General features: G+C 44.2%; 1 protein-coding gene and 1 pseudogene across 1 annotated transcript in view; one reads left to right on the forward strand and one right to left on the reverse strand.

Annotated features, from left to right (window-relative positions):
- The window catches only part of LOC129460173 (uncharacterized), a 69,302-nt gene that overhangs the window by 14,001 nt on the left and 28,121 nt on the right, over positions 1-27,180 (forward strand). The gene's annotated exons all lie outside the window — the stretch shown is intronic.
- LOC134732273 (glyceraldehyde-3-phosphate dehydrogenase-like) lies at positions 25,641-26,743 on the reverse strand (annotated as a pseudogene).

The following is a 27,180-nucleotide window of genomic DNA, read 5'->3' on the forward strand; positions in this document are numbered from 1 at the left end:
ATAAAGATGAATATTTAAGGTGATGAATATCCTAATTACCCTGATTTGATTTTTTTTTTTTTAAACTGAGTCTTGCTCTGTTGCCCAGGCTGGAGTACAGTGGTGCAATCTCAGCTCACTGCAACCCCTGCCTCCCGGGTTCAAGCAATTTTCTACCTCAGCCTCCCGAGTAGCTGGGATTACAGGTGCCCGCCACCATACCAGGCTAATTTTTGTATGTTTAGCAGAGACAGGGTTTCATCAACTTGGCTAGGCTGGTCTTGAGCTCCTGACCTTGTGATCCACCCGCCTCAGCTTCCCAAAGTGTTGGGATTATAGGCATGAGCCACCACACCTGGCCCCCTTATTTGATCTTTACAAATTATATAAATGTATTAAGTTACCACATGTTCCCTGAAAATATGTACATCTGTTATGTATCTATAAAGAAATAAAATCTAAAAAAGAAAAAAAATTACAACCCAGTGCTCCCAATTCCCTTTACCTGGCTTAAATGTTTTTCATAGCAGTGACCACCTGCTAAAATACAAGATCCTTTTGCTGGAATATAAGCTCCATGAGGTCACAATTTTCTGTCTATTTTGTTTGCTGTTGTATCTCCAGTGCCTAAAATAGGCCCAGGAACATAGTAAGTGCTCAATAACTATGTTTTTCTGAGGCAATGTCTTGCTATGTTGCCCAGGCTGGAATGCAGTTGGTGCAATCTTGGCTCATTGCAACCTCTGCCTCCCAGGCCCAAGCAATCCTCCCACTTCAGCCTCCCAAGTAGCTGGGACTACAGGTGCATACCACCAGGCCCAGCTATCAATAACTTTTTTTTTTTTTGAGATGGAGTCTCGCTCTCTCTCCCAGGCTGGAGTGTAATGGCGTGATCTCTGCCCACTGCAACCTCCGCCTCCCGGGTTCAAGGGATTCTCCTGCCTCAGCCTCCTGAGTAACTGCGATTACAGGCATCCGCAACCATGCCTGGCTAATTTTTGTATTTTTAGTAGAGATGGGTTTTCATCATGTTGGCCAGGTTGGTCTCGAACTCCTGACCTCAGGTGATCCAGCCGCCTTGGCTTCCCAAAGTGCTGGGATTACAGGTGTGAGCCACCACACCTGGCCAATAACTATTTTTTGAATAAATAAGTAAGTATGGGGAGATGGAAATTCTCATACAATGCTGATGGGAGTATTGATACAATCATGCCAGTGAGTGTATAATTTAGGATAGACTAGGTCACAGTGCAGTAACAAATAACTCCGAAAATCTCAGTTAGCACAATTAAAGTTTATCTCTCATTCACACAAAGTCCACTGTGAATCCCAGCTACTCTTCAGGCCAGCTCTACTCCATGTGTTAACCCTGTAACCTAGGGTCCCTCATCTCTCCTAAAGGCCTCTATGTTGACAGAGCTGGGGAGAGAGAGATGAGAAAATCTCTCAGGCCGGGCGTGGTGGCTCACACCTATAATCTTAGCACTCTGGGAGGCCGAGGTGGGCGGATCACGAGGTCAGGAGATCAAGACCATCCTGACTAACATGGTGAAAGCCCGTCTCTACTAAAAATACAAAAAAGAAAAAAAATCAGCTGGGCGTGGTGGCGGGCACCTGTGGTCTCAGCTACTCGGGAGGCTGAGGCAGGAGAATGGCCTGAACCCGGGAGGCGGAGCTTGCAATAAGCCGAGATTGTGCCACCGCACTCCAACCTGGGGGACAGAGCAAGACTCTGTCTCAAAAAAAAAAAAAAAAAAAAAGAAAGAAAATCTGTCAGGAGGTTTTCATTGCCTCTGTCTAGAAGTGACATATGTCACTTCAGCTTATATTTCCTTGTCCAGAACCAGTCATGTGGTCTCATCTCCCTGCAAGCAGATGGAGAAATATATTTTCTCATGTGCCTTTGAAGAAGGAACTGGAAACAGAATTTGGTGAGTGTATACCGTGGTCTCAGCCACAGACAACCATTTGACAATGTCTATTGGCAAGTTGAGCATGTAGGTTTGCTAACACCTAGTGATTCTCCTCTTGTATACATCCTTAGGGGCTTGAAAACAGAAGGCAGTGCTGTGTATTATAAAGTTTATTGGCTTGGGAGTTAGGAGACCTCACTTGTAGAAATGTGGTGTCCAACATGGTACTTACTCTAGTAAGTATGATATGCAATCATATGAATTAAAACTCATTAAGATTAATTGCATTAAAAATTTGAAGTCTCAGTTGCACTAGCCACATTTTAAGTGCTCAGTACCCACATGTGCCTACTGTGTTGGAGAGGACAGAAGAGCATGTACATCATCACAGAAGGTTCTTACTGAACAGCACTTTGTACAACTAGCTGTACCATTCACACCATCTCTGTCGGCACCAGCTTTCACATGTGTGGAAGGAAAGGGTTACACCAGCTGCATCAGCATCAACTGTAAACTTTTGAGAAAATCCAATTTCTGGGCCCCACCCCAGACTTACTAAATCAGAAACTCTGGGATTGGGCTCCAGAAATATGTGTTTTGACAAGCCCTCCAGATGACTTGGAAACATCCTAAAATTTGAGAATGTTGTTAGACTATCTTTAAGACCAATTCCTTCTAGCTTTGAACTTCTACCACTCAAACATGTAGGATACTACAGGGTGGGAAGGGATAGGGAGAGACTTGTTAAAGGTGTGATCCAAAAGTATCTGAGGCAAGTTGCAATCAATTTAGAAAGTTTATTTTGCCAAGGTTAAGGACATGCCTGTGACACAGCCTTAGGAGGTCCTGATGACATATGTTCAAGGCAGTTGGGGCACAGCTTCACCTTATACATTTTAAGGAGACATAGACACCAATCAATATATGTAAGATGTATATTGGTTCTGTCGGGAAAGATGGGACAACTTGATGCACCTACCAGGGTTGGGGGGTGGGGTGCTTCCAGGTCACAGATAGATAAGAGGCCAACAGTTGCATTCTTTTGAGTCTCTGATAAGCCTTTCACTGAATACACAATTTACATGTGAGATGCCATAGAGGAGTAGTTACTTATGCCTGAGTCTCGCTTAGTGAATCTGCATTTTTACATAAACAACAGGGCAGAGGAAGCCATCAGATATGCATTTGTCCCAGGTGAGAAGAGGGATGGCATTGGGTTCTGTCTGTCCTTTGTCCCCCATCTGTGAAGATAAGGTATCAGTTATAAATTTACATTGCCAGGGTGAAATTCAGCAGAACTGTTTCAGGGTAAAGATCTTGAGGCTCACAAGAAATTTCCTTTCTGACATATTTTGAGGGAACTGTGTAGCTTTTTAAATCTTTGTAGTTATTTAGGAATAAAACGGGAGGCACGTTTGCCTGATGGAGTTACCATCTTGACTTTTCCCTTTGGCTTAGTGATTTCTGGAGGAGATTTATTTTCCTTTCACAAAGGACATGAAATTACCCTGCTCTGATCATTATACATTTTCTTTATTGAAATATCACCATGTTTCCCATGAATCTATGCAATTATTTGTCAATAAACAAACAAATAACCCCCAAAATAAAAATGTATTGTCAACAGGAGATTTGTAAGAGTAACGTTCCCTTGCCCAGGGACCATGGAGGGGGAAGATTTCATTTGACGTGGGTAGTGGCCATTTTAGTCCATCCATTTAATTTCTTTTTTTTTTTGAGACGGAGTTTTACTCTTGTTGCCCAGGCTGGAGTGCAATGGCGCGATCTTGGCTCACCGCAACCTCCACCTCCCGGGTTCAAGCGTTTCTACTGCCTCAGCCTCCCGAGTAGTTGGGACTACAGGTGCCTGCCACCACGCCTGGCTAATTTTGTATTTTTAGTAGAGACAGGGTTTCTCCATGTTGGTCAGGCTGGTCTTGAACTCCTGACCTCAGGTGATCTGCCCGCCTTGGCCTCCCAAACTGCTGGGATTACAGGCATGAGCCACCGTGCCTGGCTCACCCATTTAGTTTCTTTAATGGCTAATGATGTTGGGTATATGTTTATGTGCTCCTTGGCCATTTGTATATCTTCTTTGGAGAAATGTCTACTTAGATCTTTTGCCCATTTTTAAATTGAGTTATTTGTCTTCTTGCTGTTGAACTGTAAGTGCTCTTTATATATTCTGGAATCTAGACACTACTTATTAGATTGTATCAGATGATTTGCAAATCTCTCATCCTGTAGGTTTTCTTTTCACTTCATTAATAGTGTCTTTTGAAGCACAAAATTTAAAATTTGATGAGGTCAATTTATATGTATTTTTTTATTGCCTGTACTTGTGATGTAATATCTAAGAAGCCATGATGTCATATCTAAGGTCACAAAGATATACAGTCATGCACCATATAATAACATTTTGGTCAGTGATGGACCACATACATGATGGTGGTCTATAAGATTATAATACTGTATTTTTACTACACCTTTTCTATGTCTAGGTATGCAAATACCCATTGTGTCTCCATTGCTTACAGTATTCAGTACAGTAACATGCTGTACAGGTTTGTAGCCTAGTAGCAATAGGTTTTATCCTCTAGCCCAGGTATTCAGTAGGCTCTACCATTTAGGTTTGGATAAGTACACTCCATGATGTTTGCACAATGATGGAATCACCTAACGATGCATATTTCAGAATGTATCCCCATTGTTAAGCAACACATGACTGTACATCTGTGTTTTCTGAGAGTTTTCCAGTTTTAGCTCTTAACATTTAGGCCTCCGATCCATTTCAAGTTAACTTGTATATGTGGTGTGAGATAGGGGTCCAACTTCCTATTTTTACCTGTGGATATATAATTGTGCCAGCACCATTTGTTGAAAAGGCGTTGAATTTCTTCATTGATTTTTTTGGCACCCTTGCTGAAAATCAATTGACTATAGACATATGAGTTTTTGAAACAGACTCTCATTCCTCTGTGTTTATGTAAGTACCAAAAATCTTGATTACTCAGCTTAGTAGTAAGTTTTAAAATTGGGACGTATAGGTCCTCTAACTTCGTTCCTCTAACTGTAACTTTTCAAGATTATTTTGGCTATTCTGGATTCCTTGCATTTTCATATAAATTTTAAAATCAGCTTGTCAATTTCTACAAAAAAGGCAGCTGTAATTTTGATGTGGATTGTGTTGTATCTGCAGTTCTGTTTGGGGAATATTGCCATTTAAACAATATTAAATCTTCCAATTCATAAACACAGAGTGTCTTTCCACTTATTTGTGTCTGTTGACATTTATTTTGATGTTGATTTTGTGCATTATAGTGTAAAATTCTTACAAAGTCTTCTTAAGTTTATTCCTAAGCCTTTTATTCTTTTTGATGCTATTACGAATGGAATTGTTTCCTTAATTTTATTTTCAGATTGTTAATTGCCGATGTATACAGAAATACAACTGATTTTTAGATATTGATCTTGTATTCTGAAAAATTGCTAAAATTGTTAATTAGCTCTAGTAGTTGTGTGTGTGTGTTTGTGTGTGTATGTAGATTCCCTAAGACTTTCCTATGTATAAGATTATGTCACCTGCAAATAGAATTTTCCTTCTTCCTTTCTAGTCTGAATTTTTTTTTTTTTTTTGAGACAGAGTCTTGCTCTGTTGCCCAGGCTGGAGTGCATGTCGTGGAATGATCTCAGCTCACTGCAACCTCCATCTCCCACTTCAAGCAATTCTGCTGCCTCAGCCTCCCAAGTAGCTGGGACTACAAGCATGCACCACCATGCCCAGCTAATTTTTGTATTTTTAGTAGAGACAGGGTTTTGCCATCTTGGCCAGGCTGGTCTCAAACTCATGACCTCAAGTGATCCGGCTGCTTTGGCCTCCCATTGTGTTGGGATTACAGGTGTGAGCCACCACATCTGACCTGGATGTGCTTTTTTTTTTCCTTGCTTGACTGTCCTGGCTAGAACTCCCAGTGCAATGTTAAATAGACACAATAAGAGTAGACATCTGATCATGTGCCTGATCTTAGGGGAAAGGTTTCAGTCTTTCATAATTAAGTATAATGTCAGCTGTAGGTTTTTCATGAATGCCCTTTATTAGGTTGAGGAAGTTTCATTCTATTCCTAGTTTATTGAGTTTTAATTTTTTATCATGAAAGAGTGTTGGATTTTTTGTAAAATGCTTTTTTTTTCATCTACAGAGATGATCATGTACTTCTTGTTCTTCAGTTTGTTAATATGGTTTATTACACTGATGAATTTTCATGTCTTGCATTCCTAAAATAAATCTCATTTGGTCATGGCATATAATCTTTTTTATATGTTTCTGAATTCAGTTTGATAGTATTTTGTTGAGAATTTTTTTTTTTTTTTTGAGACGGATTCTCCCTCTGTTGCCCAGGCTGGAGTGCAGTGGCATGATCTGGGCTCATGCAACCTCCAGCTCCTGGGTTCAAGCAATTCTCTTGCCTCAGCCTCCCAAATACCTGGGACTACAGGCGTGTGCCACCACGCCTGGCTAATTTTTGTATTTTTAGTAGAGATGGGGTTTTGCCATGTTGGCCAGGCTGGTCTCGAACTCCTGACCTCAGGTGATCCGTCCACCTTGGCCTCCCAAAGTGCTGGGATTACAGGTGTGATTCTCTGCACCTGGTGGAGAATGTTTTTTATCTATATTTATAAAGGATATTGGTCTCTTTTTGGTTTTCTTTTTTTACGATGTGTTTGATTTTGGTATCAGGGTAATATTGACCTCGTGGAATGAGGTAGGAAGTGTTCTCTCTTGTTCTATGTTTCAAAAACATTCGTGAGGGATTTGTGTTAATTCTTTGAATATTTGGTAGAATTCACCAGTGAAACCATCTGATTGTGGACTTTTCTTTGTGAAAACTTTGAAAATTACCAGTTCAATCTCTTATTGTAGGTGCATTCAGATTTTCTATATTTTTCAGTCAGTTTTGATAGTTTGTGTCTTTCTAGGAATTTGACCATCTTACCTAGACTATCTAATATGTTGGCATGCACTTATTCACAGTATTCCCTTATAAGCCTTTGTATTTGTGTAACGTCAGTAGTGATGTCTCCTCCTTCATTCTTGACTTTAATAATTTTAGTCTTTTCTTTTTTCCTTTGGTTGGTCTAGTTAAAGATTTGTCAATTTTGTAGATCTTTTCAAAGAACCAAACTTGGTTTTGTCAATTTTCTCTTGTTTTTCTTTTCTCTATTTCATTTACTTCCTTTCTAATCTTTATTATTTCCTGCCTTCTGCTTGCTTTGGGTTTAGTTTGCACTTCTTTTTCTAGTTTCTTAAGATGGAAGATTAGGTTATTGATTTGAGATCCTTTTTCTCTTTCAATATAGGCAATCTGCAGCTGTACATTTTCCTCCAAGCACTACTTTAGTGTATCCCATATGTTTTTGTGTATCATGTGTTCATTTTCATTGATCTGATTTGTCTTTCACTTAAAAAACTTTTTTTTTTAAACTTTTTAAAAATTTTTTTAGAGACAGGATCTTGTTCTGTTATCCAGGCTGGAGTGCAATGGTGCAATCGCAGCTCACTGCAGCCTCGAAATCCTGGCCTCAAGCAATCCTCCTATCTTGGTCTCCCATAGTGCTGGGATTATAGGCATGAGCTACTGCACCTGGCCTTATTCTTAGATATTTCAATTTTTTTTTTTTGACAGAGTCTTGCTCTGTTGCCCGGACTGGAGTACAATGGTATCAGCTCACTGCAACCTCTGCCTCCTGGGTTCGAGTGATTCTCCTGCCTCAGCCTCCTGAGTAGCCGGGACTACAGGTTCATGCCACCATGCCCAGCTAATTTTTGTATTTTTTGTAGGGATGGGGTTTTGCCATGTTGGCCAGGCTGGTGTCAAACTCCTGACCTCAGATGATCCGCCTTCCTCAGCCTCTCAAAATGCTGGGATTACAGGCATGAGCCACTGTGCCCGGCTGGTATTTCAAAAACTTTTGTTGACAATGTGAATGGCATCCAATTTCCACAACTTTAAAGTTGTGGCTCTTTTTTTGTTTTGTTTTGTTTTTTAGATTGAGTCTTACTCTGTTGCCCAGGCTGGAGTGCAGTGGCGTGACCTTGGCTCGCTGCAACTTCCACCTCCTGAGTTCAAGCAATTCCCCTGCCTCAGCCTCCCAAGTACGTGGGGATTACAGGCATGTGCCACCATGCCCAGCTAATTTTTGTATTTTTAGTAGAGACGGGGTTTCACCATGTTGCCCAGGCTCATCTTGAACTCCTGACCTCAGGTGATCCACCTGCCTCAGCTTCCCAAAGTGTTGGGATTACAGGCGTGAGCCACCGCACCCAGCCAAGATGTGGCTTTTTGTAAGTGATCTTGAATTCAGCCAGGGTGACCCAGTTGGAACAGCTAGTGCCCCTACAGGGGCAGGCACTGATGGCACAGATGGAGACAGATGCTGGCCACAGAGGGCCTGAGGCAACACCAATACTGGGTTTTACTCTGGATTCTGCTCTGGCTCATACACCACCAGGTCTCAGGCTTCACCTAACCTCTACTACATATTATTATTATTATTTTTGAGATGGAGTCTCGCTCTGTTGCCCAGGCTGGAGTGCCGTGGTGCCATCTCCGCTCACTGCAAGCTCCGCCTCCCTGGTTTATGCCATTCTTCTGCCTCAGCCTCCAGAGTAGCTGGGACTATAGGTGCCCGCCACCACGCCCGGCTAATTTTTTTGTATTTTTAGTAGAGACGGGTTTTCATAGTGTTCGCCAGGATGGTCTTGATCTCCTGATGTCGTGATCCGCCCGCCTCAGCCTCTCAAAGTGCTGGGATTACAGGCGTGAGCCACCGCACCTGGCCCTGTACTACATATTATTTTTATACCAATTTTACAAATGAGGAAACTGATGCTTCAACGGACAAGGAATACATAGATAGTGACCAAGGAATACACAGATAGCTGGAACTGCGACAGTGGCCTACCAGGCCCCAATGTCTAGGATCTTGACCTTGGTGCTATTCTTCTTCCAGAGCTAGCCGTAAGTTATCTAGAGGTCTTTAGTAGTTGTTTAACAAAAGGCAGGTCCAGCCCATGGATCCTTAAATATCCCCCAGAGAGACACCTTCTCTCCAAATGACACTCTTGTCCCTAAAACTATTCTTAGATTCTTGGATTCTTAGAGCTCCAAGGCCAAGACTTTGCTGGGTCTTCACCCTACCATCCTCTGCAGTAAAACTTCCCCCTTTTCCCAGAGAGTGGGCAACAAGAGACCAAGTGGGATATTCCGCTCTACCCTACACTGCCTTTGAGAGTATGTCAGATTTTACTTTCTACAGATAGAAACAATAATATCTCCTATTCCACATGCTTCTAGAATCAAGAGGTGGAGTCTACATCTCTTCCCTTGAGCTTGAGCAGTCCTTGGTGACTGCCTTGACTAATAAAGTGGAAGTGACGATATGGCTTCCAAAGCTGGATCATACAAATGCCATGCATAGGCCAGGCATTTGGCTCATGTCTGTAATTCCAACACTTTGGGAGGCTGAGGTGGGCAGACTGCATGAGCCCAGGAGTTCAAGACTAGTCTGGGCTACAAAGCGAGACCCTGTCTTAAAAAAAAATAAAAAATAAAAAAAAGACATGCCTTGTTCTCTTAGAATGCTCGCTCTTGGAATCCAGTCGCCATGTTGTGAGGAAGTTCAAGGAGCCAGACGAAAGGCTCATATGAAGAGGAATGAGGTCCCAAGCTCACACTTCCCAGAAAATAGCTAGGAAAGTAGTTGTCTTCTTGAAAGCAGATTCTGATGTTATTCAGCTAACACCTTGTAGAGCAGAGAGCTGTCCCTGACAAACCTTCTCCAAACTGCAGATTTGTGAGTAAAATAAATAATTGTTGTTCTTTTAAGTTGCCAGGTTTGGGGGTGATTTTTTATTCTCTTAGCAATTTTCAAGAGTAAAATTCATTCTTGAATATTATAGTATAATTAGATAATTATAGAATAATTATAGTTGTAATTAACCATAGTGGCCATATTATAAGATAGATCTCTTGAACTTATTCCTCCTATCTAATTAAAAATCTGTACCCTTAGACCAACATCTCCCCAACCCCCCACCCCCCATAACCATTACGTTTCTACTGTCTATTTAACTTTTTTACAATCCCCATACGAGTGAGATCATGTGGTATTTGTTTTTCTTTGGCTTATTTGTGGCTTATTTCTGGCTTATTTCACTTACAATATCCTCCAGATTTGTCTATGTTGTTGCCAGGGACAAAATTTCCTTCTTTTTAAGGCAGAATAGTACTCCATTGTGTCTATGTACCACATTTTCTTTCTCCATTCATCTGTTGATGGCCACTTAGATTCATTCTATATCTTGGCTATTATGAGTAGTGCTGTCATGAACAAGGGAGTGCAGAGATCTCTTTGACATACTGATTTCATTTCCTCTGTATGTATATTGAGTAGTGGGATTGCTGGATCTTGGGGTGATTTGTTATACAGCCATAAATAACTAATACAAAAAACGAAACAGCAAATCAGAAAATGGCAGGGCCTTTACTTGGGCCCAGAAAGCACTTACTGCATTGAGTCAGGCCCACACCCATATCCAAAGCTGGTCTTTCTAAATAGTGTACTGGAGAAGAGCAGAAGCTTTGGAGCCAGGCAAACACGAGTTTACAAACCTGGCTCCAATACTTCCCAGCTGTGTGACCTGGGGCATTTTAATGGGCCTCTCTGAACCTCAGTCTTCTCTTCTGTGAAATGGGCACAATTGTAATTTTTCTCCCAAAATTTGTCAGGAGGATTTAGTGGGATTATACATCTAAAGTACTTAGCCCAGAACATAGCACGTAATGAGAGCTCAATAACTGTTTGCCATGAATTACCCTGATTATTAGATAGCTGGGTGTTGGATGCCTCTTGCTGATAAACCCAATCAGTCCTGAAAAGTCTCTCTTGAGGGTGGATTGGGAGCCTTTTGAGTCCTGCCACATTCCCTCTACATTGAAGTTCTCTGCCTACTGTCAGAGAGACCTGGGTTTGAATAACTCATAGCTCCTCCAGTTTATGGCTGTGTGACCTTGGGCAGGAGACTAAACCTCTCTGGTTTTGGAATCCTCATCTGTAGGTAGAGCAATCATAATTCCCCACTTAAGGGGTTGCAGTGAGCATGGAGAATGTAGAGGGGATAGAACAATGTCTGGTACACAATAGGAGACCATGATGGGGGCTGAGAGCAGGAGGGGCTATCCTCCCACCCTTGGCAGAATATCCAGGGATTTCTGTCCCTAGTTCTGCCCTCCACTGCAAGCCTGGCTAGTTGGGGTGGTGAACCCTCCAGAGAGGAAGGGAGGGAAGGGGGTCACCTAGCGAGGATAGCCCTGCTGTTCTCTCATTCCCCACCAGTGGGCGCTCTGATGAAGTGAAGATGACGGCCGACCACAACCGCGATGCCCACAGCTACCACCATTTATGTCTATCTGTGCGTGGGGATGAGTGCTTTGATTCATTTAAATGAGACAGGACTCTCAATGTCTTTGTTTTTTTAAAAAATCTAGCAGAGTCACAGGCTTTTATTTCCATTATGTTTGTGGGAGAAAAGTGCCAACGATCCTCTTCTGGTTTAGAGGGAGAAAACCTACAGTCATTTCTTCCTTTTAATAATAGAGAGATGATGGCTGTCACCATGGCAACAGATGATCAGGAAGAAAACCAATCAGAATTGCTTCTCTGGAGATTATTTTTCTCAAGATTGGCAACAATTTCTAGGAGACTCTCACAAGCCTCTTTTGTTCCAATTATCTTTCCAAGGACAGTCTTAAATGAACAGACCAGGTGGTGACAGGAACTCAGGGCTCCTGACTGCACAGCAAAACAAGATAGACATTCTTGGGAATATTTTCAATTACGTTATCAGGACAGATTCTTTAGACAGTTTTATTATGCAAAACAGTATCTCTTTCCATGTAGTTGCAGGGAAAAAATATATTCACTTCTATTTTACATTTTAAACATTATGTTCCTTAAATTGTTTTTAAAAAAAACCCTTTTTTCCATTACTTTTTGACACTCCCTTTGTTAATGGTTGGAGACTTGCATTTTATTTAATTTTTAAATGAATTTACTTATGTTTTTAAGATAGGGTTTTCCTCTGTCACCTAGGCCGAAGTGCAGTGGCACATACATGGCTCACTGCAGCCTTGACCTCCTGGTCTCAAGCTATCCTCCTGCCTCAACCTACCGAGTAGCTGGGACCAAAGGCCTGCACCAGCATGCCTGGCTAATTTTTAAAAACATTTTTTTGTAGAGACAAGGTCTCACTATATTGCTGAGGTGGGTCTCGAACTTTTAGGATCAAGTAATCCTCCTGCCTCCTTAGCTGGGCTTGGTGACGCAATCCTCCTGCCTCTGCCTCTCAAAGTATTGGGTTACAGGTGTGAGCCACCGTGCGAGAAGCCCAAGTTGTGTGACATTAGGCAAGTTACTTAGCTTCCCTGTGCCTCAGTTTTCTTGTCTGTAAAATGGGCATAAAATAGTACCTACTGTGGTAGTTTTAATAAGTGTCTACAAATTCTTTACATTCCTCTTATACAAAGATAGATTCTGGCCAGGCATGGTGGTTCACACCTGTAATCCCAGCACTTTGGGAGGCTGAGGTGGAAGCATTGTTTGAGCCTAAGAGACCAGCCTGGGCAACAGAGCAAGACCCTGTCTCTATTAAAATATATATATATATATATTAAATAAATATATATAAAAAAATTATATATAATATATATTTTTTGAGGTGGAGTCTCACTCTGTTGCCCAGGCTGGAGTGCAGTGGTGCCATCTCAGCTCACTGCAAGCTCCACCTCCTGGGTTCACGCCATTCTCCTGGCTCAGCCTCCTGAGTAGCTGGGACTACAGGTGCCTGGCACCACGCCCAGCTAATTTTTTGTATTTTTAGTAGAGACAGGGTTTCACCGTGTTAGCCAGGATGGTTTCGATCTCCTGACCTCATGATCCGCCCGCCTTGGACTCCCAAAGTGCTGGGATTACAGGCGTAAGCCACCACGCCCTGCCTAAAAAAATATATTTAACAATTGAAAAAATAAAAAGGTGGATTCCAGTTCTTGTCCTCTAGAATATGGGCACCCCTACTGAGTTGCTTCTCATGAACAGATGATAAGTGATTTCCGAGGCTAGATTAGAAAAGGTGGCACAGCCACTCCCTGGGTCTCTCTGTCTTGGGACTTGTGCCTTGGGAGCTCTGAGTCACCATGGTGGAGAGACCCTATGGAGAGAGAAGGGAGCCAAGGAGCGTTGGTACAGACATGTAATTTAGGAAAGCTTTAAAATGATCCCACACCCAGCCACTGTCTGACTGCAAACATAATTATTAGAGACCTAGAGCTGCCACTCCCTAGCTGGGCTGCTCCTGAATTCCTGACTCCGAGGCACTGCAAGAGATAACAAATGATGATGATAATGATGATGATGATGATTTTTGAGATAGAGTCTCAGCCTGTCACCCAGGCTGGAGTGCAGTGGCACGATCCTGGCTCACTGCAATCTCCGCCTCTTGGGTTTAAGCGATTCTCCCACCTCAGCCTCCCAAGTAGCTGGGATTCCAGGGGTGCACCACCAAGCCCAGCTAATTTTTGTATTTTTAGTAGAGACGGGGTTTCATCATGTTGGCCAGGCTGGTCTCAAACTCCTGACCTCAAGTGATCTGCCTGCCCCAGCCTCCCAAAGTGCTGGGATTACAAGCATGAGCCACCACGCCTGGCTCATTGTTGTTTTATACCAGTGTATTTGTCCGTTTTCACACTGCTATAAATAACTGCCTAAGACTGGGTAATTTATAAAGAAAAGAGGTTTAATTGATTCACAGTTCTGCACGGCTAAGGAGGCCTCAGGAAACTTACAATAATGGCGGAAGGGGAAGTAGGCGTGTCTTATATGGCAGGAAATGAGAGAGCATGTGAAGAAGGAACTGTCAAACACTTACAAAACCATTAGATCTGGCCGGGCGCAGTGGCTCAAGCCTGTAATCCCAGCACTTTGGGAGGCCAAGACGGGTGGATCACGAGGTCAGGAGATCGAGACCATCCTGGCTAACACGGTGAAACCCCGTCTCTACTAAAAATACAAAAAAAATTAGCCGGGCATGGTGGCGGGTGCTTGTAGTCCCAGCTACTTGGGAGGCTGAGGCAGGAGAATGGCGTGAACCCGGTAGGCGGAGCTTGCAGTGAGCCGAGACTGTGCCACTGCACTCCAGCCTGGGCGACAGAGCAAGACTCCGTCTCAAAAAAAAAAAAAACAAAAAAACAAAAATTAGCCAGGTGTGGTGGTGCTTACCCATAGTCCCAGCTACTCGGAAGGCTGAGGCAGAAGAATCACTTGAACACGGGAAGTGGAGTTTGCAGTGAGCCGAGATGGTGCCACTGCATTCCAGCCTGGGCGACAGAGGGAGACTCTGTCTCAAAAGAAAAAAAAAAAAAAAAGCTCAGTCCTCTTCCCTGACGTTTTGCTGATCCTGCCTCCGTGTCTCCCTTGCCAGGAGTTTGTCATCATTGTGTCCTCACCTCTAACCTGCTGGCTGGTTTTGGTACCACAGGCCCTAGCTTGGCTCCTCCACTCCTGAGCCCTGTGCTGCCTTGGAGGAAGGTGGCCACATTTAGCAACTAAAAAGATAGAAAGCCAAGTTAAATTTAAAGTTCAGATAAACAATGAGGTGTTTTTTTAAAAACTATAAGTATATCCCAAATGTTGCATGGGATATACTCATACTAAAAAAGTATTTGTTGTTTATCTGAAATTCAAATTTAACTGGGTGACATGTTTTTATAAAAAATTCTTTTTGAAAAAAAAATTTTTTTTTTTTTGAGATGTAGTCTCACTCCATTGCCCAGGCTGGAGTGCAGTGGTGCCATCTCGGCTCACTGCAAGCTCCGCACCCTGGGTTCATGCCATTCTCCTCCTCAGCCTCCCAAGTAGCTGGGACCACAGGCACCTGCCACCATGCCCGGCTAATTTTTTGTATTTTTAGTAGAGACGGGTTTCACCATGTTAGCCAGGATGGTCTCGATTTCCTGACCTCGTGATCCACCCGCCTCGGCCTCCCAAAGTGCTAGGATTACAGGAATGAGCCACCGTGCCCAGCCTGAAATGTTTTTATGGGTACAGAGTAAGTGTATACATTTATGGGATACATGAGATATTTTGATACAGGCATGCAATGTGTAATTATCACATCAGGGTAAATGGGGTATCTATCCTCTCAAGCATGTACAATTTCTTTGTATTACATACACCCCAAATATACTCTTTTAGTTATTTAAAAGGTAAAGTATGTGTTTATTTTTTTCTTTTTTTTTTTTAGACAGAGTCTTGCTCTGTCACCCAGGCTGGAGTGCAGTGGTGCAATCTCGGCTCACTGCAACCTCCGCCTCCTGGGTTCAAGCGATCCTCCTGCTTCAGCCTCCTGAGTAGGTGGGATTACAGGTGTGCACCACCACACCTGGCTAGTTTTCGTATTTTTTATTAGAGACGGGGTTTCGCTATGTTGGCCAGGATGGTCTCGAACTCCTGACCTCAGGTGATCCACTGCCTCGGCCTCCCAAAGTGCTGTGATTACAGGTGTGAGCCACTGCGCCTGGCCCTAAAATGTATTGTTGACTGTAGTCACCCTGTTGTGCTATCAAATACTAGAACTTATTCATTCTATTTAACTATATTGTTATAACTACGAGCCATCCCCACTTCCCCCTGCTCCACTACCCTTCCCAGCCCCTGGTAACCATTCTTCTACTCTCCATCTCCATGAACTCAATTGTCTTAATGTTTAGCTCCCACAAATGAGTGAGAACATGGGACATTTATTTTTCCGTGCCTGGCTGATTTCACTTAACATAATGATCTCTCATTCCCTCCATGTTGTTGCAAATGACAGGATCTCAATCTTTGTTATGGTTGAAAAGTATCCCATTGTGGCTGGGCATGGTGGTTCACACCTGTAATCCCAGCACTTTGGGAGGCTGAGGTGGGAGGATCACCTGAGGTCAGGAGTTTGAGACCAGCCTGTCCCAACATGGCGAAACCCCATCTCTGCTAAAGATATAAGAAAAAATTAGCTGGGCTTGGTGGTGCGCACCTGTAATCCCAGCTACTCCAGAGGCTGAGGCAGGAGAATCACTTGAACCCAGGAGGCGGAGGTTGCAGTGAGCCAAGGTCGTGCCATTGCACTCCAGCCTGGGCAACAGGGTGAGATTCTATCTCAAAAACAACAACAACAAAACAGTACCCCATTGTGCATAGGTACCACATTTTCTTTATCCATATGTCTGTTGGTGGACACTCAGCTTGCTTCCAAATCTTGGCTGTGGTGAACTGTGCCACAACAAACATGGGGGTGCAGGTATCTCTTGGATACACTAACTTCCTTCCTTTTGGGTAGATACATAGGATAGGATTGCTAAATCATATGGTAGTTCTCTTTATAGTTTTTTGAAGAACCTCCATACTGTTCTCCAGAGTGGCTGTACTAATTTACATTCCCACCAACAGTGTACGAGGGTTCCCTTTTCTCCACATCCTCGCCAGCATTCATTATTACATATTTTGGATAAAAGCCATTGTAACTGGGGTGAGGTGATATCTCGTTGTAGTTTTGATTCAGATTTTTCTGATGGCCAATGATGTTGATGTTGAGTACCTTTTCATATACCTGTTTGCCATTTGTGTGTCTTCTGAAAAATGTCTATTCTGATCTTTTGCCCTCAGGCTTTTCCAAATGTAAGATCATATTATCTGAGAATAAGGATAATTTGACATCTTCCTTTCCAATCTGGATGCCCTTTATTTCTTTCTCTTGTCCGATTGCTGTAGCTAGGACTTCCACTACTACGTTGAAGAACAGTGGGGGAAATGGGCATCCTTGTCTTGCTCCAGATCTTAGAGGAAAGGCTTTCAGTTTTTCTCCATTCAGTATGATACTAGCTGTATGTCTGTCATACATGACTTTTATTGTGTTGAGGTATGTTCCTTCTATACCCAATTTTTCAAGGGTTTTTATCATGAAGGGATGTTGAATTTTATTACAGGCTTTGTCAGCATCAGTTGAAATGATCATATGGTTTTTTTCCCTCATTTTATTGATATGATGTATCACATTGACTGATTTGCATAGGTTGAACCATCCTTGCATCCCTGGGATAAATCTCGCGGGGTCATGATAAATGTGAGTGACCTTGCTTTATCTGGCAACACAACTATGAAGTCAGAACTGTTCAAACTAAGGCTGGGAGTGGTGGCTCACACCTGTAATCCCAGCACACTGGGAGGCTGAGGTGGGCGGATCACTTGAGGCCAGGAGTTGGAGACCAGCCTGGCCAACATGGCGAAACTCTGTCTCTACTAAAAATACAAAACTAGCTGGGGTTGGTGGCGCAGGCCTGTGATCCCAGCTACTTGGGAGGCTGAGGCAGAAGAATCACTTCAACCTGGGAGGTGGAAGTTGCAGTGAGCCAAGATCACACCACTGCACTCCAGCCTGGGTGACACAGTGAGACCCCATCTCAAAAGAAAAAAAAAAAAAAAAAAAAGGTTTGTGGAATAAATGAAGGAATGCATGAACAAAAGTTGTTAGTTCTCACATAAGTTTTTAAAAGACAGATGCTCAAGAGCAAGTAGGATAGTGAAATACCGGCAAAATAAAATATCTTCTCTGGGTTTGCTCTGGGAGAGCAGAGTACCAGCCAGGGGTCAGTCAGAGAAAGAGAATGATGAGGAGTGAGATATGGATATGCATATATGTATCCAGGTATCAGTCCTGGTTCTCCAGAAGAACAGAACCAGTAGGAGATATAGATATGATATATACACATATGCATATACATACACATATATGCTGCTGAAGTTTGGATATTTGACTCTCCAAACCTCATGTTGCATTTTGATCCTCAATGTCAGGGGTGGGGCCTAATGGGAGGTGTCTGGGTCATGAAGGTGAATTCCTCATGAGTGGTTTGGTGCCAGCCTCTTGGTAGTGAGTGAGTTATCTCTCTATTAGCACCTGCAAGAGTTCCCCTGGGAGCTGGTTATTAAAAAGAGACTGGCATCTTCCTGTTCTCTTGCTCATTATCTTGCCATGTGATTTGGACATGCCAGGTACCCTTCCACTTCTGCCATGAGTGGAAGAAGCCTGTGGCCCTCACCACTGCAGACTGGTGAGTCAAATAAACCTCTTTTCTTTATGAATTACCTAGTACCCAGGCTCAGGTTGTTTCTTTTTTTTTTTTTTTTGAGATGGAATCTCGCTGTGTCGCCAGGCTGGAGTGCAGTGGTGCAATCTCGGCTCACTGCAACCTCTGCCTCCCAGGTTCAAGTCATTCCCCTGCCTGAGCCTCCCGAGTAGCTGGGACTACAGGCACACGCCACCACGCCCAGCTAATTTTTTTTTTTTGTATTTTTAGTAGACACATGGTTTCACTGTGTTGGCCAGGATGGTCTCAATCTCTTGACCTTGTGATCCACCCACCTTGGCCTCCCAAAGTGCTGGGATTACAGGTGTGAGCCACTGCACCCAGCCCAGGTATTTTTTTGATAGCAAAGCAAAACAGACTAAGATATATGCACATACACATATATATACATACATGTATATATGCATGCATATATGTGTACATGTATTTATTTATGTATTTATGTATTTACTTATTGCAAATGAATGGGCTTCTGCCATTTTTGGGGCTGGCTAGGTAAGTCCAAGATCCACAGGGCAGGCTGGAAACTCTCAGGCAGGAGTTGATGTCATTCAAAAGCAAAATTCCTTCTTCCTCAGGGAAACCTCCGTTCTGCTCCCCCAAAGGCCTTTCAACTAATTGGATCAGGCTCATCCAGATTATCTAGGATAATTTACTTACAGTCAACTGATAGTAGATGTCAGTCACATGTACAGGATACTTTCACAGCAACACCTAGGCTACTGTTTGATCAAATAACTGGGTACTAGTGTTTGATCAAATTGCTGGTAAAGACATACCCAAGACTGGGTAATTTATAAAGGAAAAGATTTTTAATGGACTTACAGTTCCACATGGCTGGGGAGGCCTCACAATCATGGCAGAAGGCAAAAGTCACGTCTTACATGGTGGCAGGCAAGAGAGAATGAGAATCAAGTGAAAGGGGAAACCCCTTATAAAATCGTCAGATCTCATGAGACATTTTCACTACTACAGAACAGTATGGGGGAACCATCTTCATGATTCAATTACCTCCCACCAGGTCCCTCCACAACACGTGGGAATTATGGGAGCTACAATTCAGAGACGAGATTTGGGTGGGGACACAGCCAAACCATATCATCTAGGTAAATGGACATAGGAAGCTGAATATCACAATTCGTAAGGGATGGGTGATAGGGATTTGACCATATGCATTGCATAAGCTGGTTGAGCCATCGCTGTAAGGGTGATCTCTCTGCATCTGCTGGTACAGCCTGAAGTCAGCAGGGCAGGTATTGGGAAGGGAAGATGGGACACGAAGTGGGGAAGCCAGGGCAGACGAACTGAGAGCATCAGTGGGAAGCCATGTAGACAGACGGGACCCTTGCAGTCTCCAGGACCCCAATTTTCACGAGCGGATGTCTTCCAGGAGAAGTCACTGCTCTTTGATTTGGAGTTAAATGTGCTCCTCCAGGAAGATCCTGTGGAGCTGGGAGAGGTAGGGGCCTGGCTGCTGCCTCACATCCCCAGGGAGAGCCTCAAGGTGCAAACAACGTGCATGACAGCCACGGTGCCTGGGCCTGCACCCACCTGCCCAACACAAAAGCATAAGGCTTCTGCTTCCCTTCTGCCTTCCACGTTCACGCACATTGTCTCCTGGGGCCTATGCTAACTTTCAGTTACATAGGGAAGGGCTTGTGGGAAACCTCCTCCAGCTTAATGAAATTGACACGTTACAAATTCATGACCAGTGGGAACTGGGACCTTGGTCACCTCTTTGGCTGTGGCCAGAGGCCCTCCTAGAAGCAGAAAGAATTGAGAAATGGTGCTTCCTGCAAGCAGAAACTATTGGGAAGCCATCTCACCAGGGAGGCTGGGCAATGTAGTTTGCAGGCTTCTAGCTTGGTGGTACAAAGGAGGGTGCTGATGGCTGAGAATGAAGCAGAAAGCCAGCAGATAAACACTGACACCAAACCAGAGGGGTGGAAATGCTGGCTGACAAAGTGAATGACACTCTGTTGACCTCCAACACCAGCACTTCTCGATCTTAGGGCCCTGTTCCAATTCTCCTTACATCTATTCCTTTTGTCTTATTGGTTGGGGCCCTATTTTCCCTTTGATGATTCTCCTGTCTTATGAACCTTGGTGTCACGTAGACTTGTAATTGCTCTGAGGACAAATCCATTTTCGTGAGGACACAGGTTGGTCATGCCTGCAAAATCAATCTCAAATCTGAATCTACTTCCCTCTCCCTCTACCCTCACCAAAGCCACAGTGGTCTCTCTCCTGCTTGAGCAAACAGCCTTCTAACCTGGACACCCATTTCCACTCCTGCTTTCCTCAAATTTTCTCTCTACACTCAGCCAAAGGGACTTTTATAAGGCACAATCCAGCTGGGCATGATGGCTCATGCCTGTAATCTCAGCACTTTGGGAGTCAGGGGCAGGTGGATCGCTTCAGTCCACGAGTTTCAGACCAGCCTGGGCAACATAGTGAGATCCTTTCTCTACAAAAAATACAAAAAAATTAGCTGGGCGTGGTGGTGCACACCTGTAATTCCAGCTACTTGGGAGGCTTAGGCAGGATAATTGCTTGAACCCGGGAAGCAGAGGTTGCAGTGAGCCGAGATTGCACCACTAAACTCCAGCCTGGGTGACAGAGTGAGACTCTGCAAAAAAAAAAAAAAAAAAAAAGCACAATCCAGGTCTTGTCACCCCTGTTGAAGACTCTCCAAGGCTCTGTCTTATGCATGAAATAAAATAGGAGCCTCTGTATCTTGATCTCTTCCTGCCTCAAGTTGAGAACTCACTGAGTCTTGCTCACTGGGGGCTGTCCTCTGGCCTCTCTCAGATCCTCAAGTCCTCCAAGTTCTTCACTAAAGAGCGCTGTACTGGCCGGGCATGGTGGCTCACACCTGTAATCCCAGCACTTTGGGAGGCTGAGACAGGTGGATCACCTGAGGTCAGGAGTTGGAGACCAGCCTGGCCAACATGGTGAAACCCCGTCTCTACAAAAATACGAAAATTAGCCAGTCGTGGTGGCATGCACCTGTAATCCCAGCTACTCGGGAGGTTGGGGCTGGAGAATTTCTTGAACCTGGGAGGCAGAGGTTGCAGTGAGCTGAGACTGCACCACTGTACTCCAGCCTGGGAGACAGAGCAAGACTCCGTCTCAAAAAAACAAAAAACAAAAACAAAAACAAAAAAATCTCTGCACTTTCACTTTCTCTTCTCTTCTCCATGCCTGGGCCTCTCTTGTCACTGCCCTTGCCCACCATGGCTACCTCCTTTGTGTTCCTCCCTGCCAGGTGTCACCAACTCAGAGTGACCCTCCCCAGCCCTGCTACCTAAAGCAGAGTCCTCCTGCAGTCATTTTCCACCACATCACCTAGCTGGACTTTCCTGGTAGCGTGTGTCTTTGCTCCACGAAATGATTCTATTTCTAGTTATTTATTTAGTTTCCACTTATCCTTGTAGACCGGAAGCCCCAGGAGAGCTCAGGCTTGGTCTGGTGACTGCTCTCTGTCCCATCATGACAGTGTCAGTGTCCTCAGATCTGGGATTATTCATGTAAGTCCAACACCCCCAGAGCCCTCGAGAGGAAAGGGAGAGGCGGTGGCGGGATGGACACCCCTGCCTGCTCAGCCCTTCTCCCTGAGGTCTCTTGGATCTGAACAGCAGCAAGAGATCACGGCAAATAAATCACTCAATGCTTGTGTGTTTTGTGCGTGTTTTTAGTGCCTCCAAATGCTGAGCATTTAGGGTTTGTTTCCGAGGTTGTCTGAAATATGCTAGGGCCTTGGTGTTGGAAGCAAATTAGGATACCTGTTGTCTGCCTGTGCTCTGTGTCAACCTGAGGAGCTCTCGGCTGGGCCACATGGAGCGTACACGGGGTGGGCCCCACAACCCCAGCCCCAGCTGTGTTTTCTATTTGTGTTTTTTTTTTTTTTTTTTGAGACAGAGTCTCACTGTGTCACCCAGGCTGGAGTGCAGTGGCGCGATCTCGGCTCACTGCAAGCTCCACACCCTGGGGTTCACGCCATTCTCCTGTCTCAGCCTCCCGAGTAGCTGGGACTACAGGCGCCCACCACCACGCCCGGCTAATTTTTTGTATTTTTAGTAGAGATGGGATTTCACCGTGTTAGCCAGGATGGTCTTGATCTCCTGACCTCATGATCCGCCCGCCTCGGCCTCCCAAAGTGCTGGGATTACAGGTGTGAGCCACCACGCCTGGCCGTGTTTTTGCAGTACCTGACCCACCTGCTCCCAACCTGCATTTTAGCTTTGACACTTGTGCTATAACTTATCCTGCCAGTGTTGCTCTGAGACCAAGCATGCCGGAAATGCAGCTTCCCTCATCGTCACTTATCCTCATTGGCTAACAGGTGTTCTAGTCTTTTTATCTATTTTATTTATTTTATTTTATCTTATTTTATTTATTTTATTTTATTTTATTTGAGACAGGGTCTTGCTCTGTCGCCCAGGCTGTAGTGGAGTGGTGCAGTCTCTGGTCACTGCAACCTCTGCCTCCTAGGCTCAAGCAATTCTCCTGCTTCAGCCTCCTGAGTAGCTGGGGTTACATGCTCCCGCCACCACGCCTGGCTAATTTTTATATTTTTAGTAGAGACAGGGTTTCGCGATGTTGGCCAGGCTGGTCTCAAACTCCTGACCTCAGGTGATCCACCTGCCTCGCCTCCCAAAGTGCTGGGATTACAGGTGTGAGCCACTGCGCCAGCCGAAAATCATTTTTCAATCTTATTTTCCAAGTGTTGAATAAGTTTCCTGCACAGAGCTCCTGAATCATGTTATCTCTAAAGGTAACTATTGATAAAATAAAGGGCTGGTCTCATTCTGGTCTGTACTATCCTTAATTAAAATATCGGAGAACCCACAATTGTTATGGGAAATAGAAAACAAATTGGAGCTTAATTTGTGGCATATATTCCCAATCCCAATGATCAATAACGTTTGTATATCATTTATATTAGTACACAGACTCAGTGGTGGCTATTTCATGTGGTCTCTGAATTGTGCCTTTATGTAGCGTAGGCTGTGTCCTATTTGGCTTGGTAAACTTACATAGATAAAACAAGAGGTGCTAATTGCACACAGAGGCCTCCTTGTTGTATGGTTAGTAAATCTAGAATTATGTGGTGGTGAGCACTGCTAAAACCAGAGAATTAGCTTCTGTCTGGAGATTATGTAAGGAATCTAGAGTTGTATATTTGGACTGGACTCTATTAGTCTGGAACTAATAGAACTTCCTTTTACTGTGTACTTTTTTTTTTTTTTTGAGACGGAGCCTCCTTCTGTCACCTAGAGGTGGAGCGCAGTGGCGCGATCTTGGTTCACTGCAACCTCTGCCTCCCGGGTTCAAGCGATTCTCACACCTTGGGGTCTCAAGGAGCTGGGATCACAGGCACGTGCTACCACGCCCAGGTAATTTTTGTATTTTTTGGTAGAGATGGGGTTGCACCATATGGCCAGGCTAGTCTCAAACTCCTGACCACAGGTGATCGCCTTCGAAAGTGCTGAGATTATAGGCGTGAGCCACCGCGCCCTGCTGCCTACTTTTATGGGTGAATTCTCCCTCCTTCAAGATCCTTTAAGTCTGGACTGAGATCCTGTAAACCACAGCATATGTACTGGTTTAATTTCCTGGGAGGGCTTGTAGGATCTGGTTCTACAAATGAAGTTCTACACATCAGCCTTTGTTCCATAATGGTGGGCTTTTCATACTAGATTAACTGGCTTTATTCTCACATACGATATTGTCAGTATAGCCTTGGTAGTACATTTGATTTGTCTATATCCTTGCAACAATGGCAGCCAACGTGTATTAAACTCATGAGAATGCTACATTGTCAGAACGGTTGAAGTTATTCTGCATTGTCAGAAAGGACGAAGTTATTTGTAATAATATCTACCCATTATTCTAAGTAGTTGCACCGACTACTTAGTCAATTGATGTTTTTCATATTTTTATCAGAATCATTATGGATCTTTCCAGACATAATATATGTAAATATGGTTCAGTTATTTATTGATACATTATAACCATAAAATTCAAGCACAGCCAATGTTCTTTGTTAAGGAGCAGTTATAATTTTTCTAAGCCTTACCCATCATAAACGCATTCATCTGCATTCTGATTAGAATTATTATAATATTTCAGTCTCTGATGATTTGTTAGCTTATAATTTTTTTTTTTTTTTGAGACAGTCTTGGTCTGTTACCCAGGCTGGAGTTCAGTGGTGCAATCATGGCTCACTGAAGCTTCGATTTCCTGGGCTCAGGCACTTTTCCCACCTCAGCCTCCTGAGCTGGGACTACAGGCGTGTGCCACCTCGTCTGGCTAATATTTTTAAAAAATTAACTTTTGTAGAGATGGGGTCTCGCTGTATTGCCCAGGCTGGTCCCAAACTCTTGGGCTCAAGACATCATCCTACCCCTACCTTCCAAAGTGTTAACATTACAGGCGTGAGCCACTGCACCCGGACAGTTTATAATTTATATTGAGATTTGACACAGGATATGTTTTCCAGAATTTGGAAGAGTCAGATGGAAAAATACTACTGAGAGGCTTTCATTCCAATTTCCACAAGTATAAATGTTAAATTGAGAGTTGGCAGTGGGTCACGAAGAAAGGAAAAGAGCTTCTTCCTATGCCCATAAAAAGAAAGAAGATTTGTAAAGCAATTCTCAATAATATTAAAAATAAATAACCACAAGCAGATTTCCTTCATCAGTTTCATTTTGTTCTATGTAAATAGAAGTCTGTTTTTTAAAAATTATTTGTTTATTTATTTTTATTTATTATTTTTTTTGAGATGGAGTCTTGCTCTGTCACCCAGGCTGGAGTGCAGTGGCACGATCTCGGCTCACTGCAAACTCCGCCTCCCGGTTTCACACCATTCTCCTGCCTCAGCCTCCCGAGTAGCTGGGACTACAGGCGCCCGACACCACACCCAGCCAATTTTTTGTATTTTTAGTAGAGACGGGGTTTCACCGTGTTAGCCAGGATGGTCTCGATCTCCTGACCTCGTGATCCGCCCGCCTCAGCCTCCCAAAGTGCTGGGATTACAGGCGTGGGCCACTGCGCCCGGCCTGTTTATTTATTTTTATCAGATACAGGGTTAGTCGTCATGAAATAATCTACTTATGGACTAGAAAGAACTCTGGAAATCCTGGTTCTGCTTCTGGTACAAAATATCACAGGTGTCTGCTTGGGATGACAATGCCGGTTTACACGGTGATACGGTTTGGCTGTGTCCTCACCGAAATCTCGTCTTGGATTCAGTAGCTCCCACAATTCCCACGTGTTGTGGGAGGGACTCGGTGGGAGGTAATTGAATCATGGGGGCAGGTCTTTCTCGTGCTGTTCTCGTGATAGTGAATAAGTCTCACGAGATCTGATGGTTTTTTTGTTCTTTTGTTTTGGCTGAGCACAGGGGACTTTATTGATGGTACACGACAAGGTGGGACTCCCTAGGCCCCTCCTTCTTCAGGGGATCTGCATGGAAACTATGAGGAGGGGAGATTCGCAGTGTGGTGGGGGACTGAGTGTGGCAGGGACTCCCCAGCAGTGAGGACCTCTCTCTTCCTCTCATGTTCTCTCTAGGGCTGGTGGTCTGGGGGTCTTACTCCTTGGAGGCCATGTGGGCCATGAGGTCCACCATACTGTTGCTGTAGCCAAATTCATCATCATACCAGGAAATGAGCTTGACGAAGTGGTTGTTGAGGGCAATGCCAGCCCCAGCATTGAAGGTGGAAGAGTGGGTGTCGCTGTCGAAGTCAGAGGAGACGACCTGGTGCTCAGAGTAGCCCAGGATGCCCTTGAGGGGGCCCTCCAATGCCTGCTTCATCATTTTCTTGACATCATCATATTTGGCAGGGTTTTCCCAGACGGCAGGTCAGGTCCATGACCAACACGTTGGCGGTGGGGATATGGAAGGCCATGCCTGTGAGCTTCCCACTCAGCTCAAGGATGACCTTGCCTACAGCCTTGGCAGTGCCAGTAGAGGCACGGATGATATTCTGGAGAGCCCCAAGGCCATCATGCTACAGTTTCCCAGAGGGGCCATCCACAGTCTTTTGGGTGGCAGTAATGGCGTGGACTGTGGTCATGAGTCCTTCCACAATACCAAAGTTGTCACGGATGACCTTGGCCAGGGGCACTAAGCAGTTGGTGGTGCAAGAGGCCTTGCTGATGATCTTGAGGCTGTTGTCATACTTCTCATGGTTCATGCCCATCACGAACATGGGTGCGTCAGAAGAGGGGGCAGAGATGATAACCCTTTTGGCTCTTCCCTGCAAGCAAACCCCAGCCTTCTTCATGGTGGTGAAGATGCCGGTTGACTCCATGATGGATTCAGTGCCAGCATTGCCCCATTTGATTTTGGAGGGGTCTCGCACCTGGAAGATGGTGATGGGATTTCCGTTGATGACAAGCTTCCTGTTCTCAGCCTTGATGGTACCATGGAATTTGCCATGGGTGGAATCATACTGGAACATGTAGACCATGTAGTTGAGGTCAATGAAGGGGTCATTGATGGCAACAATATCTACTTTACTAGAGTTAAAAGCAGCCCTGGTAACCAGGCTCCCAGTTCCAACAAGTCCATGGTCTCTGGACTTCAACTTCACCATGGTGTCTCAGGGATGTACGTGGCTGGCAAAGCACAAGAAGATGAGGCTGTCTGTTGAACGGGAGGAGTAGAGAGCCAATCTGATGGTTTTATAAGGGGAAGTTTCCTCGCACAAGTTCTCTCTCTTGCCTGCTGCCATGTAAGATGTGCCTTTCGCCTTCTGCCATAATTGGAAGGCCTCCCCAGCCCCACGTGGAACTGTAAGTCCATTAAACCTCTTTTTCTTTATAAATCACCCTGTCTCAGGTATGTCTTTATCAGCAGCATGAAAACAGACTCATATACATGGGAAAGCCTGAACCCAGTGAGTCTATTTCTTGAAGTGTCAATAGCTCAGGGTATCAGGTATTGTCTATTCATCGAGGCACTTTGACTCTCCTTTGTCCAAGACCCAATTTCTGGCCTGTAGTTTCCAGCTAACCTTCAGGAAAGCATGAAAGGA

This window comes from Symphalangus syndactylus, chromosome 13 (genome assembly GCF_028878055.3).
Source record: "Symphalangus syndactylus isolate Jambi chromosome 13, NHGRI_mSymSyn1-v2.1_pri, whole genome shotgun sequence".
Classification (NCBI taxonomy): domain Eukaryota; kingdom Metazoa; phylum Chordata; class Mammalia; order Primates; family Hylobatidae; genus Symphalangus; species Symphalangus syndactylus.